This window comes from Trachypithecus francoisi, unplaced genomic scaffold, assembly GCF_009764315.1.
Source record: "Trachypithecus francoisi isolate TF-2019V2 unplaced genomic scaffold, Tfra_2.0 Lachesis_group11, whole genome shotgun sequence".
Classification (NCBI taxonomy): domain Eukaryota; kingdom Metazoa; phylum Chordata; class Mammalia; order Primates; family Cercopithecidae; genus Trachypithecus; species Trachypithecus francoisi.
The window spans coordinates 41,171,306-41,190,020 of record NW_022681456.1 but is presented as its reverse complement, the minus strand read 5'-3'; the positions used below and the strand labels follow the sequence as shown (position 1 = coordinate 41,190,020).

At 39.3% G+C, this 18,715-nt stretch overlaps 1 long non-coding RNA gene across 1 annotated transcript in view; it reads right to left on the bottom strand.

Annotated features, from left to right (window-relative positions):
* LOC117090993 overlaps positions 1–18,715 on the bottom strand; it is a 48,307-nt gene that overhangs the window by 15,982 nt on the left and 13,610 nt on the right. The window contains exon 2 of the long non-coding RNA XR_004440197.1: positions 4,139–4,223. This is a non-coding gene — a long non-coding RNA (uncharacterized LOC117090993). The remainder of the gene's footprint in view (positions 1–4,138; positions 4,224–18,715) is intronic.

Sequence of the window (18,715 nt, the reverse complement as noted above, 5' to 3'; positions counted from 1 at the left end):
AGTAGACGCACAGCTCCATTAGAGGCCTTCCTTGTCAGGAAGCTTATTGTGGATTCCCGGCTACCCTGAAACAATAGCTGATTTCCTAGGGGAGGTTAGCCAGGTATCTGAGAGATCAAAGATGCACAGCCTTGCAAATGATCACGCAGCGGTTAACAGAAACGTTCTAACTGAAATGTCTTTATCATGTACTTATACCAGGAGGACATGTGCTATTCTCAAGGATGCATCCTACTTTGAGGAGTTCTTGTTTACAATGTACAACTTCAAGGGATGACTAATTTTTCTGATTTTGTTTGACTTTCCTGCATCTTTCTTCCCTGGTCCTGTAAGTTGGTATTATGGTGTTGGTATTATGATCAGAAATCTCTTGAAATAAGCTCCCTTAGCCTCATACTTCTAAATGCCTTATGTCTTTTTTTTTTTTTTTTTTCAGGGTCTTACTTCATTGCCCAGGCTGGAGTGCAGTGTTGCGATCATGTCTCACTGCAGCCTCAACCTCCTGGGCTCAGGTGATCCTCCCATCTCAGCCACTCAAGTAGCTGGGACTACAGGTGCACACCACCATGCCTGGCTACTTTTTTTGCATTTTTTTGTAAAGATGAGGTTTCACTATGTTGCCCAGGCTGATCTTGAATTCCTGAACTCAAGCAATCCACCTGCCTCAACCTCTTAAAGTGTTAGGATTACAGTCATGAGTCACCATGTCCAGCCTGTGTTATGTCTTAAAATGTTTTATATTGTTCCACCCTTTACTGATTCCAAACATCCATTCACTTATCCACTCATTCAACCATTCAAAGATGAAATTATTTAATCAGTTAACCAGAAAATATTGAGTATGTATCTTCTACATTACTGCCTCAAGGGATTGTCAGGGTAAACTGAGATAAAACACATAGGATATCTGGCAAATAGTACACACTCACTACAGGCTTAGTGCAGGCTTATGTACTTGTCTTTTATCATATGCTATACATCTTATAAAATGTTCCATACTTTTATTTCTCTATTAGACTAAGAGTTGATATGTGACATATAAGGAGATAGGTGTGTTGTGATATCCCACTGAGGTCTTGATTTCATTTAAAGGCTAATGGTGTTGAAGATCTCGTCATGTGCTTAATTTCTATCTGTGTATCTTCTTAGTAAGGTGTCTCTTCATATCTTTTGCCAATTTCCTAATTAGATTGTTTGTCTTTTACTGTTAAGCTTTGAAATTTCTTTATTCCACATATTAATCTTTTGTTGGCTATGTGTTTTGCAACTATTTTCTTCAAGTTTGTAGTTAGTTTTTTCATCCTCTTAGCAGAGTCGTTCAAAGAAAAAAAAGGCTTAATTCTGAGTAGGTCTCATTAAATCTAATTTACCTATTTTTTTCTTTCATGGACTTTGCTTTTGGTGTCAAGTCTAAGACTTAACTTTTTGTGTGTTTTACATTTAAGTCCATTATCTATTTTGAGTTAGTTCTTGTATAAGGTGTGAGTTAGGTCAAGATTGAATTTCTGCTCATGAAAGCCCAATTGCTCCAGCATCATTTGTTGGAAATGCTATTTTTCCATCATTAAATTGCTTTTTCACCTTTGTCAAAAATCAATCAGGCATATTTGTGTGGGTCTATTTTTTGATTCTCTAGTCTGTTCCATTGATCTATGTGTTTGCCCTTTGCCAGTACTATACAGTCTTAATTACGGTAGCTTTATAGTAAGTCTTAAAATCAGGGAGTTGATTTCTCCCACTTTATTCTTCTTTTTCAAAATTGGTTTAGCTATTTTAATTCCTATGTTTTTTCATCTACATTTTAGAAATAGTCTTGTCTCAATCTACAAAACTCTTGCTGGGATTTTGATAGGAATTGCATTAAACCTCTATATCAATTTGAAGAGAACTGATATCTTGACTATGTCAAATATTTCAATGCATAAATATGGTATGTCTCTGCATTTAATTAGCTCTTTGATTTCTTTCATCAGCATTTTGTATTTTTCAACACATAACTTCCGTATACATAAGTAATTTTTTTTTTTTTTTTTTTTGAGGAGTCTTGCTCCCTCACCCAGGTTGGAGTGCAGTGGCGCAATCTCGGTTCACTGCAAGCTCCGCCTCCCGGGTTCACGCCATTCTCCTGCCTCAGCCTCCTGAGTAGCTGGGACTACAGGCGCCTGCCACTGCGCCCAGCTAATTTTTTGTATTTTTAATAGAGACGGGGTTTCACCGTGGTCTCGATCTCCTGACCTTATGATCCACCCGCCTCGGCCTCCCAAAGTGCTGGGATTACAGGAGTGAGCCACCGCACCCGGCCTCTATGGCATTTTCTTCGCAGGAAATCATGTCACCTGGAAATAGGGGAAGTGTTATTTCTTCCTTTCTGAGCTGTATGTCCTTCACTACCTGTTTAAAATATAACTATTGGCCGGGCGCAGTGGCTCAAGCCTGTAATCCCAGCACTTTGGGAGGCCGAGACAGGCGGATCACAAGGTCAGGGGATCGAGACCATCCTGGCTGACATGGTGAAACCCCGTCTCTACTAAAAAATACAAAAAACTAGCCGGGCGAGGTGGCAGGCGCCTGTAGTCCCAGCTACTCGGGAGGCTGAGGCGGGAGAATGGCATGAACCCGGGAGGCGGAGCTTGCAGTGAGCTTGAGATCCGGCCACTGCACTCCAGCCTGGGTGACAGAGCGAGACTCCGTCTCAAAAAATAAATAAATAAATAAATAAAATAAAATATAACTATTTTAAATATTTCATCAGTATACACTTAGAACACATAAGACACTGTTATAATTTTTGCTTCCACCATCAAACAAGGTTTAGAAGACTCAAGAAAAGAAGCAATCCATTGTCTTTAACCATATTTTTGCTCATTGCACACATTTTATGAATAAATATTTCTCATGTTTTCTCTTTCTTCCTAACATTCTAAGGTCCATATTTTATTACTTCTTTTCTGTTTAAAGAACTTCCTTTTACCATTCTTTTAGAGAAGGCCTGCTGGTAAAAAAAAAAAAAAAAAAAAAAAAAATTCTCTTAGTTTTCCTTTATCTGAGAATATCTTGATTTCCCTTTCATTTCTAAAGATATTTTCACTAGATACAGAATTGACAGTTCTTTTCTTTCAGCACTTGAAAGATGTTGTACCACTTCCTTCTGTCATGCTTTCTGATAAGAACTCCACTGTCATTTGAGTTGTTTTTCTTCCTTAGGTAAGTTTTTGTTTCTCTGTAACTGCTTTCAAGACTTCTTCCTCGTCTTTAATATTTGGAAGTTTGATTATGGTGTGCCTTAGATATAGATTTCTTTGAGTGTATCCTATTTGGGGTTAACCCAACTTCTTGATTCTATAGGTTATATTTTTTGCCAAATTTTGGAAGTTTTTGGCCATTATATCTGGTACTTTTGCAGCCCCAAACTCTTTCTCCTCTTCTTCTAGCACCCCAATGACACAAATGTTAGATCTTCTGGTATAGTGTCACATGTTCCTGAGGCTCTGTTTATTTTGTTTCCAATCTATTATATCTTTGTTCTTTGTGAGTTTATTTCTTTCATTTTTAAAATGAGAGATGTATATACAAAAGTCAAAACATAACATATTTCAGATTCTTTCTGATGAATGAGATTAGTAAGCATTTCCTTTTAGAAGACAACATCTATGAATTTCAGCCCAGGACTTCAGCCCAAACACAGACCAATCAGTTGAAAGCAGTTGGTATAGTGAGGATCCAGGGGCCCCAGAGAAAAACAACAATATATTCTTTATCTTATTTAATCCACACCACAGAGAAGGTACTACTAGCATTACCATTTTACAAATGAAGAAGATGAGACTTAAAGAGAGGCAGAGTAACTTGCTAGAATAACAGCCAATTAATGGCAGAGCTAGGATAGAAACCATGGGGTACCTTTGAGATTATGCCTCACAGACTTCCAACTACAGGATGCATTATTGATTAAGGGACTCAGCTACTGCTCACTGAAACCCATTGCTGGGAATATTATGATAAGTTCGTTCATTGATAACGCAGGGTCCTCTGACAGCTAACTGTTTTAAGAACTCCTCAAGATCCTTGCCAAATCTCTCCTGGACTTTACTATAGTCTAGGACACTTCAATCCAACCTTCCCTCCCTCCCTCCTTCACCTGCAGTCAGACATGCATCACTGATGATGACTCCCCCAGCCTTTTCCAGCTTCCTCTCGCATTTTCTCCAACACTGGCATTTTCCCTGGAAAAAAAAAAAAAAAAAAAAAAATCCTTGTATGTTTTATCCCATCTTATCATCTGTTTCCTGGAGGACCCGATTAATACAATCAGGTAATTTGATGTAAAAGCCCAAGCTATTGAACACCACTACGAACGTGGGAAAAAGAGAAAAAGTATTTCTGTGGGATTATTTGACATTTGACGGAGAGGAACAAAGAAAATATGTGGGAAGATGTTATAATTTCTTAAATGAAATGCAAGTGCAAGTTGTCATTAGTTAAAGTTCATAAAGCATGGTTTGCCCTGGGTTCTGCCTGTGTTCTGCCACTGGCCAAGGTGTGGATCATTTCTAATTTATCATTTAGTCTAATGATGGCCTTCTTATGAGAAGTGCAGGCTTATCATTTTAATTTTTATAATACTCAATATAGCATGTGATTTATCAGGCATGTTGGTAACATTACAACTCTAAGTTGTTTTTTATCCAAATAAACTGAAATTTGGCAACAAGTTTATAGAAATTGATGTAATTTGCACCTCAGCAATTATCCCATTCATCACCATTCCAATTTTCTAAATTATCTTTAAACAAGGGTGTGGTGAGTTCCTGGAGAACTGATAATAAAGTACACAACCCGTCCTACTTGTCCGACCTCGGCAGTTATTGAAGGCTCACCTGTTATCACCTTGGTCTCCTCAACTGGAAAGCAAGACTGAGTGTGAGAAACTCTTGTTTGCTTAGCCACACCGCCTCATTTGAATGAATCACTTAGCTATGCTGAATAACTAATGGAAAATGATTCTGTTATTGTTGTTAAATGGATTCCTGACATAGTGTCAGAATAAACTGAAGCTTACCAAAATGCCAAGAATATTAAATAGGATATTTCAGAGTATATTGAAATAAGAAGCAAAACATGGAAAGATAAGCTGATTACTTGGAGTACATAACACATTGTTCACCTGTGAAAAAAACAAGTAAAAGTCATTCATTCCTATATGATTTCCTTTTTACCATCAAAAACACTAAACGGGACAATATAAAAAATAGGAGGTCAGTTTAAAGAGGGAGCAAAAGCTAGAGATAGATGTGCAGATAAGGAAGTACATGACCATTTTATGAGCTCAAGTCCGGATGAATTACATTCCAAGATAGTAATAATCATGGCAAATATTGACTATAAGATGCAAGGGCTTTAAGTGTCAATATATATATGTAGATATAGTAGGGAAAAAAACCTAGAAGGTAGATTCTATTATCCACATTTTTCAGATGAAAAAACTGAGGCCCAGGCAGTTAAAACAGCTTGCTCATGGCAGGGCTGGGATTTGAGCCCAGACAGTCTGACTCTGGAGCCTTCTAGCCAGTGGATGGCCACAGGTCAGCAGCATTGTTATTGCCTGGATGCATGTTGGAATTGTGGAATCTTGGCCGATGGAGTCAGAAGCTCCATTTTAATAAGATCTCCAGGTGATTCTTATGTATACCGTGGTTGAAGAAGCACCGTCCTGGAGCCCATACACTGACCTGCAATCATATGCTTTGCCACCTCCATCACACTAGAGAACAGTGAATGTGAGAGCAGGTCCTCGCATATAACCTTTTGGGAATCATCAAGTATGAGACGGGTAGAAGGAAATCAGTGACAGACAAAAAACAGGATTTTCAACAGCTTGTCCTCATGTTTAAAGGAGGAGGAATCAACAGGCTAAAAACCAGTGTAACTGATATAAACTCATGGCAAGTCCCAGGTTAGAAAATTCCAAAATGATCACAAAGAACCAAAGTGGGTTCATTAAGAAAGCATTCTATCCTTTGGGAGGCCGAGGCGGGCAGATCACGAGGTCAGGAGTTCGTGACCAGTCTGGCCAACATAGTGAAACCCCGTTTCTACTAAAAATACAAAAAATTAGCCAGATGTGGTAGTGTGCGCCTGTAATTCTAGCTACTCAGGAGGCTGAGGTGGGAGAATCACGTGAACCCGGGAGGCAGAGGTTGCAGTGAGCTGAGATTGTGCCAACAACAACAACAAAAAAAGCATTCTATAAAATTAACCTGATTTCTTTTTTGGACTGTCACATATATATCAGGAAATGATCACAGTTATGTCACACATGGATATTAGCATCAATAATCAAATTTGGTAAAGTCATGATGCACGTGTGGATAACATAGACCCATGGAGAGGACTGGTAGCTAATGGAATAATTCTATCCAAAGGAGGCTGGTTAATCAATTATTGCAAACAAACAAAATGGTTCTATATTCTTTCATTTGTTCAAAAATGTTTATCGAGGACTTCTTATAATCCAAGTACTCTTCTCGGTGCTGGAGATACAGTGACAAACAAGATAATATTCTGCTCTCATGAAATTTCACAACAAAACAAATAAATACAATTACAGATGTTAAATAAAAATAAGCATGCACATTATCTAGGGTGGGAAGGGAAGCCTGTCTGAGGTGTTGACATTGACCAGAGACCTGACTGTTAAGACAGAAGTAACCATGAAGGGATCTGATGTAAGAGCATTCTAGACCAAGGAACTAGCAGGTATATGAAGACCTGAGGCTGGAAATATGAGGTGGACATGTTGGCAGAACAGTAAAGAGGCAGATGAAGTCCAGGAGGCCAGGTCAGTGCAATATTGAAGGCTATAGTGAATGCAAGGGCATTCAACAGAGAATTTTAATTTGGAGCATGATGCGACCTGATTTTTTTTTATTAATTCTGTGCCTATGTAGTCACTGATTTGTTATTTTAAAAGATCATAGACTGCTATGTGGCTAAATCAATGATAATGGGAGGTGGGAGAAAGCTGGATCTAAGCTTGATTCAGTTCTAATCATTTTAACCTGAAATTCAGATAAGAACTCTGCAGGAATATTGGATTTAATGATTAAATTAGTACATACAGCTTAGTTAAGGTCTTCTATGGAAGATTTAAGATTTATAATGTAAGAGAAGTCTGGAAGTAATGTCCCAAATTAGTGGATGAAATGTAAAAGGATATAAACATAAAGTTTTGAGCTTAGGTGTAAAAAAAAGTCTCATGAGTCTAGTATAAGTAGACAGAATCCGGTTTAGCCGGATTTACAGGAAAAAGACAGGCATTGGTTAACTATTGACCAGTTTGAGACAACATTTAATTGTTTTCAAAATTCTAATGGAGTTTTGGGCTGCATAATAAGATGAAAACAATGATTCTTAAAGTTGAGTACCTATCAGAATCACTTGGAAAATGAAGCACACACATGAATGCACACAGACATCACTCTACAATTTTTTCTGGCATTATCCCAGATATATCTCTAAGAGTGGGGCCCAGGAGTCTCCATTTTTAAAAAGGTTAAGTCCATGAACCACACTTGGGAATCACTGTTACCGAGTTTCTAGGACAATAAATAATATTTGCACTACAGTCTCAGCTCATTAATCCACACTGGGCTTTGGGTTCAGTTTAGGGACCACGGGTATAGAATGACTAAAAGATAGCAGGATTTCTTAGACAAAATAGTGGCAAGTCCCTTTAAGGCATGGTGTATAAAATTATTTTTTAATTCCTTCTTTGTTTCTCTCTTATTCTCTTTCTGGAAAATTCTTCTATTTTTACAGTGATGGAGAGCAAATAAGTAAGTAGCTTATGTTTCACTATTTATATAGCTACTTTCTTATGTTTTACCATATAAAATACATAGCTAATTTTATACATTCATAAACTTTTGACAGTTAGTTGTTATATTTTCTAGAATTAAACACCCCCTTTCTTGCCCCAGGAACATAATGGAAAGAAACATTACCTAGCATAAGTCTGTGTGCATGCTGTAAGAGGGATATATTGAGAAATCAGAATAGTTTTAATGAAAAATAAAAAAAATAACAAGGAGTAGGCAAACCACATTATATGAATACTGGGAAGAACTGGGGTGGTTAAATTGAAAAGGTAACTTTTAAAAACTGATGAGCTAGGTGTAAGAACTAATCATGTGAGCCTCAGAAAACAGGATTAAAATCATTTCAGATGAGGAAGAGCTTTCTAATAACTATTAATATCTAAAAATCGAGCGAATTACCTCTGAAAGAAAGGAGTTCTTCATCCCTGAAGAGATCAACACAAGATACTAAGAAGGACCATCTACATTGAATGAGGATATTGACCAGGTGTTTGCTAAGATTCCTTCCAGCTCTAATAGTTTGTGATTTTATTTTACCACTTTTATTTTACCATTGAGTTGATCCAAATGATCTGCCATCATACCCTGTTTCCAAAGGAACGCAATCATGGACTTAATCTAATTAAGGCAAGCTGTAGCTATCGTACAGCACTGTAGATCAATAGAAGGATTATCTTTAAACCACAGCCATCTTCCCATAGCATTCAGTGTAAATCCTTACATGTTTTTAAAGGGCTCTGACCTACATAAGAGAGGAGCTTATTGTCAGGACAGTTGACACCCCAACCAAATGGGAAGAAGTAGACTTAAGCTACCTCTGCTAAGGCAAAAATATATAATATAAAAATCATTCTAACTGGCTTTCAATATACTTGTAATTCACTCAGACTGACCTAACATTTTCTTTTCAATCACTGTTTTGGTTACACAGAAATGAAATTTCAAATCACTCTTCTACAGAAAATCAAGGTGTTTAAGCCTTCTGGCATAATGTGGAACTCATTAGAATTTTATACTTAGATTGGAATTGACAAGTTTTACATTTTTAAATTTTATTTATTTATTTTGAGACAGAGTCTCTTTCTGTCACCTAGGCCAGAGTATAGTGGTGCGATCTTGGCTGACTGCAACCTCTGCCTCCTGGGGTCAAGCGATTCTCGTGCCTCAGCCTCCTGAGTAGCTGGGACTACAGAAACGCACCATCACTCTCAGCTAATTTTTGTGTGATTTTTGTAGAGATGGGGTTTCACTGTGTTGGCCAGGCTGGTCTCAAATTCCTGACCTCAAGTGATCCACCCATTTCGGCCTCCCAAAGTGCTGGAATTACAGGCATGAGCCACTGTGCCCAGCCAGGTTTCAGATTTTTTAAAAAACATCTATGCTTATGAAACTTAAAAATGTATATCTTATTTGTTTGGATGATCTAATAAACCAAAATACTTGCTTCTAAAATAATACTATGATTTGATTATATATTATATGCCCCTCTACATATCTGTGATCATAGATTTATCACCATTTCATAATTAAAGAAATTGATGCATACAAGGATCCCAGATTTCAATGGAAGTCTTACAGCAAATAAGTAAGAAAAAAGGAGTTGGTCTACTTGATGTGGGACCCTGTCTCCTTGTCTGGATTATGATTTTTCCCTCAATTCTCAAGTCCTCAACTCAGGGATTTGGGCAGGTTCCCAGGAATGACTGCCATCGGGGGCCACTGTTACAGATAGGGATGTGTCATACCCCTTGGCATGGTGGGGTGTATAAAACTGGAGAAATGATGCCTCTTAGGCAACCATCCTTGTGCTCTTACTCAAGATACTAAGATAAAGCAGCACCGATTGGTTTTCTTTTAAAGACGTTGTGGCAGACACTTGCAATGCACCCTCAAAATCATCTGCCCATCCTCAGTGTTAGCAGAACCTTGTTCAGGAGACAACACAGCCAGCTTAAAATGTTGGTGTTTTTTGCCAGCTACTGGCTTCCCTGACTTCTCTTTAGAGGTGACCACGTGACACAGTGAAACTCCTGGGAAATGTTGTGTTTCGTCACAGGAAGAGAGATGCTTTGTACACTGTCATGTGAGAGGTGATGCTTAGGATTCCTCAGTCATCCTGCAACCATGAGAGTTAGGCCAAAAAGTCTCAACAATGCCAACCCAAAGTCACTGGAAATAACCGAGGAACTACCAGCCCTGGACTTATTTTTAAGTGAGAAAATGAATGGTTTGCATGTTTTAGCCCAACGTAAGTTGTGCATTCTGGGCCAGGCTCTGTGGCTAGTGCCTGTAGTGCTTGCACTTTGAGAGACCAAAGCAGAGGATTGCTTGAGCCCAGGAATTCAAGACCAGTCTGGGCAATACAGTGAGACCTCACCTCTACAAAAAAAAATTTAAGGTAAATAGCTGAGCATGGTGGCATGCACCTGTAATACCAGCTACTTGGGAGGCTGAGATGGGAGGATCACTTGAGCCTGGGAGGCAGAGGCTGCAGTGAGCTGAGATCGTGCCATTGTACTCCAGCCTGGGTGACAGAGTAAGACTGTTTAAAAAAAATTATGCATTCTGTAACTTTCAGCCAAACACATTACAATTCATAAGCCAATTAGCATTAGCCATTCAAAATCTTTTGCTTGAAATGCTACTTGGATTAATTGTCAGAATAGCACAGCAGTTAAAAATCTGGAATCCAGGTTATACTGTGAGGGTTTAAAGTCAGTGCTACCTCTTAACCTTGCAATCATTAGTAATGTGATTAAACTCTCTGTGCCTTTGATTCCTTATCTGCAAAATGAGAACAATAATAGTCCCTACCCACACAGTTGTCACAAGGATTAAATTAGTTAGCACATGTGAGGCATTCTGAAAAGTGACTGGGATATAGTAAGTGCTCAGTAAATGTTAACTATTGTTATTACACTAATGATGCTGTCATTGCTGAAAACTCCTGTGGAATTTTTCATTTGAAATTGCTATTGGAAACTGCCTGAGGATCACACAAGGAAATCATCAAACTCTTTGTTGGTAGCTGTATCTATTTTTTAAAATTACTGGACATTTTTTTAGAGCAGCTTTAGGTTTACAGAAAAATTGAGCAGAATGTACAAAGAGTTTCCGTATATCCCTTTTTCTCTAGCCCCAGTTGCCCCTATTATTAACGTCTTGATTTGGTGTAGTACATTTGTTACAATTGATGAACGAATATTGGTCCATTATTATTAACTAAAGTTCATAGTTTTTGTTGTTGTTGTTGTGTTGTTGTTTTGAAATGGGGTCTCACTCTGTTGGCCAGGCTGGAGAGCAGTGGTGCAATCTTGGCTCACTGCAACCTCTACCTCCTGGGTTCAAGCAATTCTCCTGCCTCAGCCTCCCAAGTAGCTGAAATTACAGGAATGCACCACCACGCCTGGCTAGTTTTGTATTTTCAGTAGCGATGGGGTTTCGTCATATTGGCCAGGCTGATTTCGAACTCCTGACCTCAAGTAATCCACCTGACTTGGCCTCCCAAGCTGTTGGGATTACAGGCATGAGTTACTGCACCCAGCCTAAAGTTTATATTTTACATTTGCGTTCACTCTTTGTGTTGTACAGTTTCGTGGGTTTGGACAAATGCATAATGTCATGCATTCAGCATTACAGTCCCATACAAGATAGTTTTGCCACCCTAAAAATCCCCTGTCTGCCACCTACTCATCCCTTTCCTGTTTATTATTCCAGCCCTGGCAACCACTGATCTTTTTACTGTCTCTATAGTTTTTTCTTTTCTGGAATGTTAGAATCACACAGTATGTAGCCTTTTTAGACAGCCTTTTTCACTTAGCAATATGCATTTAAGCTTACTCTATGCTTTTTCATGGCTTGAGAGCTCATTTCTTTTAGTCACTGAATAGTATTTCATTCTATAGATGTACAATTTTGTTTATCCAGCTGTATCTATTTTTGATCTAAAGTGGTATTAACAAGTTTCATTGCTCATCTTTACCAAAAACCTAATTTTGGTTTCCTTTTGAGAGTTGCCAAAAAATTAAATCCATCTTCTTAAGGCCACATATTAATCATTGGCTATTCAAAAGTATGTGCTATAAGCACTGAAGATAACAATACTTATTTAGAAATTTTTTTTTCCATTTGGTTATTAGATACATTTTTATTTTCACTTTTCACATGCGTTTGGTGTGTAGTCTATAGATCCTTTAGGAGATATATTTGAGCATGTCTTATATTTGAGCATGTCTTATGAGCCAATGATTGCATATACATTGGGAGATAAAAGGAAAAAAATCCTTCCTACTGAGGGCTTTAGAGTACAGTGTGGGGGACAGACATGCACAGGAACATTAGGACAGATAGTGGGAGCAGGAAGCACAGAGATCTATGTGGATATATGAGAGGGTCCCTTGACAGAGACTGATGGGGTGGGGGCAGTGGGGAGTGGTAGGAATCAGCCAAAACAAAAAGCAAAAACTTTCCTAGCAGCAGGTACAAAGCAATGTGAGAATGATGCAATAGAGAGGAACTTCAAGTTCAATATAGCTGAAGTACATGGACAAATGCAGATGGAGAAAGGAGCATGTCTTGTATCAAACAGCAATAGTTGAATTGTACTGAATACTTAACTATGTGCCAGGGACTCTTCTAAGCTCTTGCCGTATCTTTGCTTTCATCTTCACAATACCCTGTGAAGTAAATACTATTATTTTATTATTTCCATTTTACAGATGAGGAAACTGAAAGATGGGGAGTTGACTTATTGAGTCTGAGCTGGAATCTCAACCCAGTCTGGTGCTAGGACACATACTCTTATCTTCTGTGCTGTAATGACTCTCAGGGATATTGTGTCGTAAGGATTTTGATCCCAAAGGTAACCAGGGGAGATAGGAATAATTTTAAAACAGAAACAAAACATAATCTGTGTATTTAGATCATGCTTCCAAGAAAATTTGCATCTTTCAAATTCCTTTCTTTGACTACTATATCCTTTTTCTTTTCCTTTTTCTTTTTTTTTTTTTTTTTTTTTCCAGATAGAGTCTTATTCTGTTGCCCAAGCTGGAATACAGTGGTGTGATCTCGGCTTACTGCAACCTCCGCCTCCTGGTTCAAGTGATTCTCCTGCCTCAGGCTTCCGAGTAGCTGGGATTGCAGGCATATACCACCATGCCTGACTAATTTTTAATTTTATTTGTTTATTTATTTATTTTTGGAAGAGATAGGGTTTCACTGTGTTGGCCAGGCTGGTCTCCAACTCCTGAACTGAAGTGATCCACCCACCTCGACCTCCTAAAGTGTTGGGATTACAGGTGTGAGCCACCATATCCAGCCTTGACATACAGACAGAGACTGATATCTTAATCACAATGATATCTTCAATAGTGTGATGTATCCAGCAAGCGGACGAAAAGATTTCATTGAGATAATGAAGTGCCAGGCATTTATTTCTAAATAGGTAAAGTGGCAGAGAATCTCTGCCTGAATCTTACATATTCTCTAGAGACTTCCTTGTGTCCCAGCAATGCCTCTGTTGGGTCTCTAACCTAACCTGTGATGCTATTTTGCTAGCTTGCTCTGGCTTGTTGAATGTGGTTGTGATTGTCTGAGGACCCCCAAAACTGCAGTCAAGAAAGTAAGACCAACATGCCAGTCACTAGAAACATGCACCTCAGAAGATACCTGGTCCACAAGTCACGTTTCCAAGAGGTCAGTGGTTTTGGAGAAGTAGGTGTTATGGGTTATAGAGAAGATGTGGGTCTTCAAGAATAAAGATATTCGGCCGGGTGTGGTGACTTACATCTGTAATCCCAGCACAATAGGAGGCTGAGGTGGGAGGATCACCTGAAGTCAGGAGTTCAAGACCACCCTGGCCAACGTGGTGAAGCCCCGTCTCTACTAAAATTACAAAAATTAGTTTGGTTTGGTGGCACTCGCCTGTAATCACAGCTACTTGGGAGGCTGAGGCACAAGAATTTCTTCAACCTGGGAGGCAGAGGTTGCAGTGAGCAGCCTGGGTGGGTGAAAGAGTGAGACTTTGTCAAAAAAAATAATAATAATAAAAAAAAAGACACGATATTCAAAAACCCTTGGAAGGTTTTAGATAGTTTTTAAAAATGTTTAGATACATTATGGCATCTTAGTGAATTAAAGAAATTTGCTGGTAGAATCAATATTCCATAGATGAGGGTCCAAAAATATAAAGACATAGGAATTCAGTGAAAAATAAAATCAAGCATCCATTTTAGTTTCTAGTCTAGGCACTTTAAGGGCAAAGATGAAAAAAAAAGTTTTAAAGTCCAGTGAGAAAAATAAACAAAGGGGATAATAGCAGAGATATCTACATAATGTTACGGAGAATAATAGAGAGGAATGGTACTTGTTCTGTTCTGGGAGTTCACAAAAGGTTTCCTGGAAGAGATAATGCTTTAGCTAAGTATTAAAAGATGAGTCAGACATAATTAGCCTGTGAAGAAGGGTAGGATGAGCACTCCAGATTGAAGGAATAACTCCTGCAGAGGCATAGGGCTGGAAGCACACGTGGGAAATTAAAAGAGTATTACAAGCATTATAAAGGGAAAGAGGGAGTTATTGGGAGGTAACATTGGAGATGGCATTCAAGGAGGGGCTGGATAATTAGTTTAGTCTTTAGTTCTGTAAATGATGGGGAATTTTAGAAGACTTTAAGTATTTTAAGTAGATTATTCAAGCTGTCTTGTACAGTCTTAACTAGTTAAGGCAGAAGGCAGAAGGACTAGTTATGGGCAAACCAGGATGACTCTAAGAGCTTGGATTATGGTAATAGCAGTGGGTAGAAATGAAAGGAAACAGATATATTTAAAGAAAAACTAATTAGAATGTAAAATCAGTACAACATGGTGATAGATTGGATATGTGTGAGGGTGGGTGGAGATGAAAAAGTAAAAGGTAACCAGTTCCAGTGACTGGTGAAGGTAGCACCACTAACAAAGCTAGAAAATCAAAGAGAAGAGCAAGTTGTAGGCTAAGATGTTGACTTCAGTTTGGGGCATGTTGTCTGAGGTGTCCACCATACATTCAGATTGAGAAGTCTAGGCCAAGGCTCAGAAGAGAGCTTGGGGCTACAGATAGAGATTTGGAGTTCATCAGACTACAGCGGGTAGTTGAAATTCTGAAACTGGGGAAGGTTACCCGGGGACAACAGGAAGAAGCATGGCAAGATTAGCTAGTCCAAATTTTCCAAATGGATGTCTGGTGACAAGTTAGGGCAAAATCCAGGTGGCTTCAAGCTAATTGGGTCTGGATATGAGAGACTGACATAACATGCTCTGCTCAGGGGTTCGGGAAATTGGTTTCGAGACATAGCAAGTTGCTCCAGCAATAAGGAAAATAAATCAAAGGACCCAATCCAAAAGCCTATAGCTAGATATTTGAGGAAATCCCCACATTCTATCTCTCAGGAATCTAGGTGATTTACACCCTACAGGATATTTAACTTTAATTTGTTTTGCTTCATTGAAGTTACAGTGAGATAGATGTGAATGTACAAGACCGTGCCCTTTCTCAATGGCAAATGATTTTTCAAGGACAGAATCCGACAACTTTCCGATAGTAAGTTCAAAAGCCTCTCCTGACCCTGTTAGGAAAAACTTGCTAGGGGCAAAGTAGTTGCTTCTGTTGCTTGTTTCAAGCCCTTAAACATGTGCAGATTATCCCAAAGGCCACCAGGCAAATGCTCTCTTGCCCTTAGGAGTCGCCCAACCCTGGAGAAGCATCACTTGGGGGACATCAAATTCCCTGAGTTTGTCCACATACAACAGCTTGTGAGGGCTCCTGAGGAAATAGAGATGATTAAAGAAATTATCATCAGATAGCATGCAGGTCTGTCTTTCCCACGTCCTGTGACTTTTCTACAAATCAGATGGTGCTGTGGCACTTGTTAGAAGCCTGGGCCTAATTCAAGAGCATATCTTTGCTTTCACTAAAGCTACTGAATTTGAGGGGACCTGGGGAGAATTAATATACCTCAATATTCCTCTAACATCTTTTCCCAGTGTGATACATCCATTCTCACCTGCTGCTTTCATATTGTATTCCTTTCATCCCTCTGTCTCATACTGCAAGCTTGCTGTGCTGGAATGCTGCCTCTATCATTCTTAACAGGCTGCACACACCCTCAGAGTACGGCAAATGACAGTGCCCTTTTAGTGGAAATCTTTTCTCAGGGCCTCTTTCCCAAATGCTCCAGGCCCGCAGGGGTTAACTAGAGTTCCACCCGTAAGCCCATCTCTGGGAAGCTGGCCTGCTTCTACTTGCCTGGCTGGGAACTTCTGCAGCCTATTTCAACACCTTCTTGAGTTGAGCAGGGGAGCTGTGGGCCAAGTGTGAGAGCCATTGCTAGCGAGAAAAAGCAATAGTAGCAATTAGATAGTGAAACTGAACAGTGCCCTTTAATAAATAATTCACCTCACTTTCCAATCGTATCTACACTGTGCCTCTCCTCCAAACCCACTTACAGACCCTCTTCTGCCCTTGGAGTCATTATTGCCCACAATTCAAGCATCTGAAAGCATGCCTGATGAAACGCAATGCTCCACTCCTGGCTAGCTGCCACTGGCCACACCCTACAAAGAATCCCAACAGCCCAGTTCAAAGACTTGTCATTAGGTAAGAATCCAATTTAGCATCTTTATGTGTGGTTTGCAAGTTATTTATACCTTGTTAGTCTAGATTACAGATAGATGATAGATTGATAGACAGATAAATAGTGTGACTTTTAAATTTACATGTCAATTTGACTATACCATAGTGCTCAGAATAATGAAACACCATTCTGAATGTCTTTAGGAAGGTGCTTTTTGGATGAGATTAAAATCTAAAATGGTAGACTTTGAGAACAGCTTATTAAACTTTATAATGTGGGTGTGCCTCACTCAATCAGTCGAAGGGTTGAATAGAACAAAGACTGATCTCCATCAAGTAAGAAGGAATTCTGTCAGTACACAGCCTTTGGATTCCAAGTGCAACTCTTCCCTGAGTCTCTAGCCTGCTGGCCTCCCCTATCAGATTGTGGACTTGCCAAGCCTTCACAACCATGTGAGCCAATTCCTTAAAATAAATCTCTCTCTCTCTCTCCATACAGATAGATAAAAACCATCATCTATCCATCTGTGTGTCTACATATGTATGTGTGTATCCGTCTATCTATCAATCTATCTATATATCCATCCATCCATCCATCTATCCATCCATCCATCCATCTACCTGCATTAGGATTCTCCAGAAACATAACCAACAGGATGGGTCTGTATTGATGGATATACACACATTTAAAGGTTAAATACATCACTGTTTTCTGGCCAGTTCTTATGAGAACACACTCAAGTGCCTGGACTGTTCCAGCCCAGCTCTGTAAGGCAGTCCCTTCCATCCCTTCACTGAGGAATATGAGCCCCCTCTCTCTTCACAGGAAATTGCCTCCCTGCCTTTCTGAAACACAACAGCCTCACTTTAACCATTTGCCTTTTTTGGCCTCCGCATATCTGTGCAAACAGTTATTATTCATCTGCTGGACCTTTCACAGAATGCTGGTTGTAAATAGCACTCATCATCCCCCTATCACCACACTGGTAATGAAGAGAAATATGCTGGTAATGAGGAGAGCAGCCGCCATTATAGTAATGAAGAAAAGTGGGCAGAAATGCCAGAGGAAGGCACCTTCACTATTTCCTGATGTAACTGGCATGAAGTAATAGTTTTGCTTTTTTTTTCATACTTCCTGCCTTCATCTTCACAAACCACTTCCAAATCCCTTACATTCATCCCAAAATAGAAAATTGAACTAGTGTAATAAATTAAAAAGGCAAAAGGGTTTAGCTTTGTGGTCCTAATCTGGAAAGAAAGAAATAAGAATGGTGACGGAATTAATAAAAAGGATAATCATTTGGGGGATTATTCTTTTTTGTTGTTATTTTTGTCATTACAGACTAAGCCTTCTGTCAACTCCATATAAAGACAGACTCCAGCAGGAATAACTGAATATGCTTTAAATACATATGCCACAGCCACTACCACTACTGAAATAGCACCCACTACATGCAGGAGAATAACACACGAGGCAGGTCTATTCTCACTCCTGCTGCTAGGAAACCCAGGCCTAAGAGCAGAGTATAAATCAGGTTTGTATCTACAATGCCTGCGTACCAAAATAAGCCTTGTTAGGGTAATATTTATAAGTCATGTCATGTTTCTGTTTTGCCCATTTTCAGCACTATACTGTGGTAGGGGTTACTTCAGGTATAGTCCCTGGAAAGACTCTTTTTATTTTATTTTATTTGAGACAGGCTCTGGCTTTGACACCTAGGCAGGAATACAGTGGCATGATCCTGGTTCACTGTAACCTCTGCCTCCTGGGCTCGAGCCATCCTCCAACCTCAGCCTCCCAAGTAGCTGGAATGACAGGCGCATGCCACCACACCCGGTTAACTTTTTAATATTTAGTAAAGACATGGTTTTACCATGTTACCCAGGCTGGTCTTGAACTCCTGGGCGCAACCAATCCACCCACCTCAGCCTCCCAAAATGCTGGGATTATAAGCATGAGCCATCATGCCCAGCTGAAAGATTCTTAAACTCAGGATTTTATAAATTCACCAAGAGAATTAATAATGACTGAGTCCACGTTCTGAAAAGAATTTTGTGCAAATACTAAAATTAACTTAGGTATCTGCTATCATTTTAGAGATATGCCCACAAATTCTTTGGTACCTCTGTCCTACCCCATCCCTTCAGTGTGGGCTAGACTTAGTGACTTGTTTCCAGGGAATAGATTACAGTAGAAATGATGGGGTGCCACTTCCATAGTAGGCTTAGAA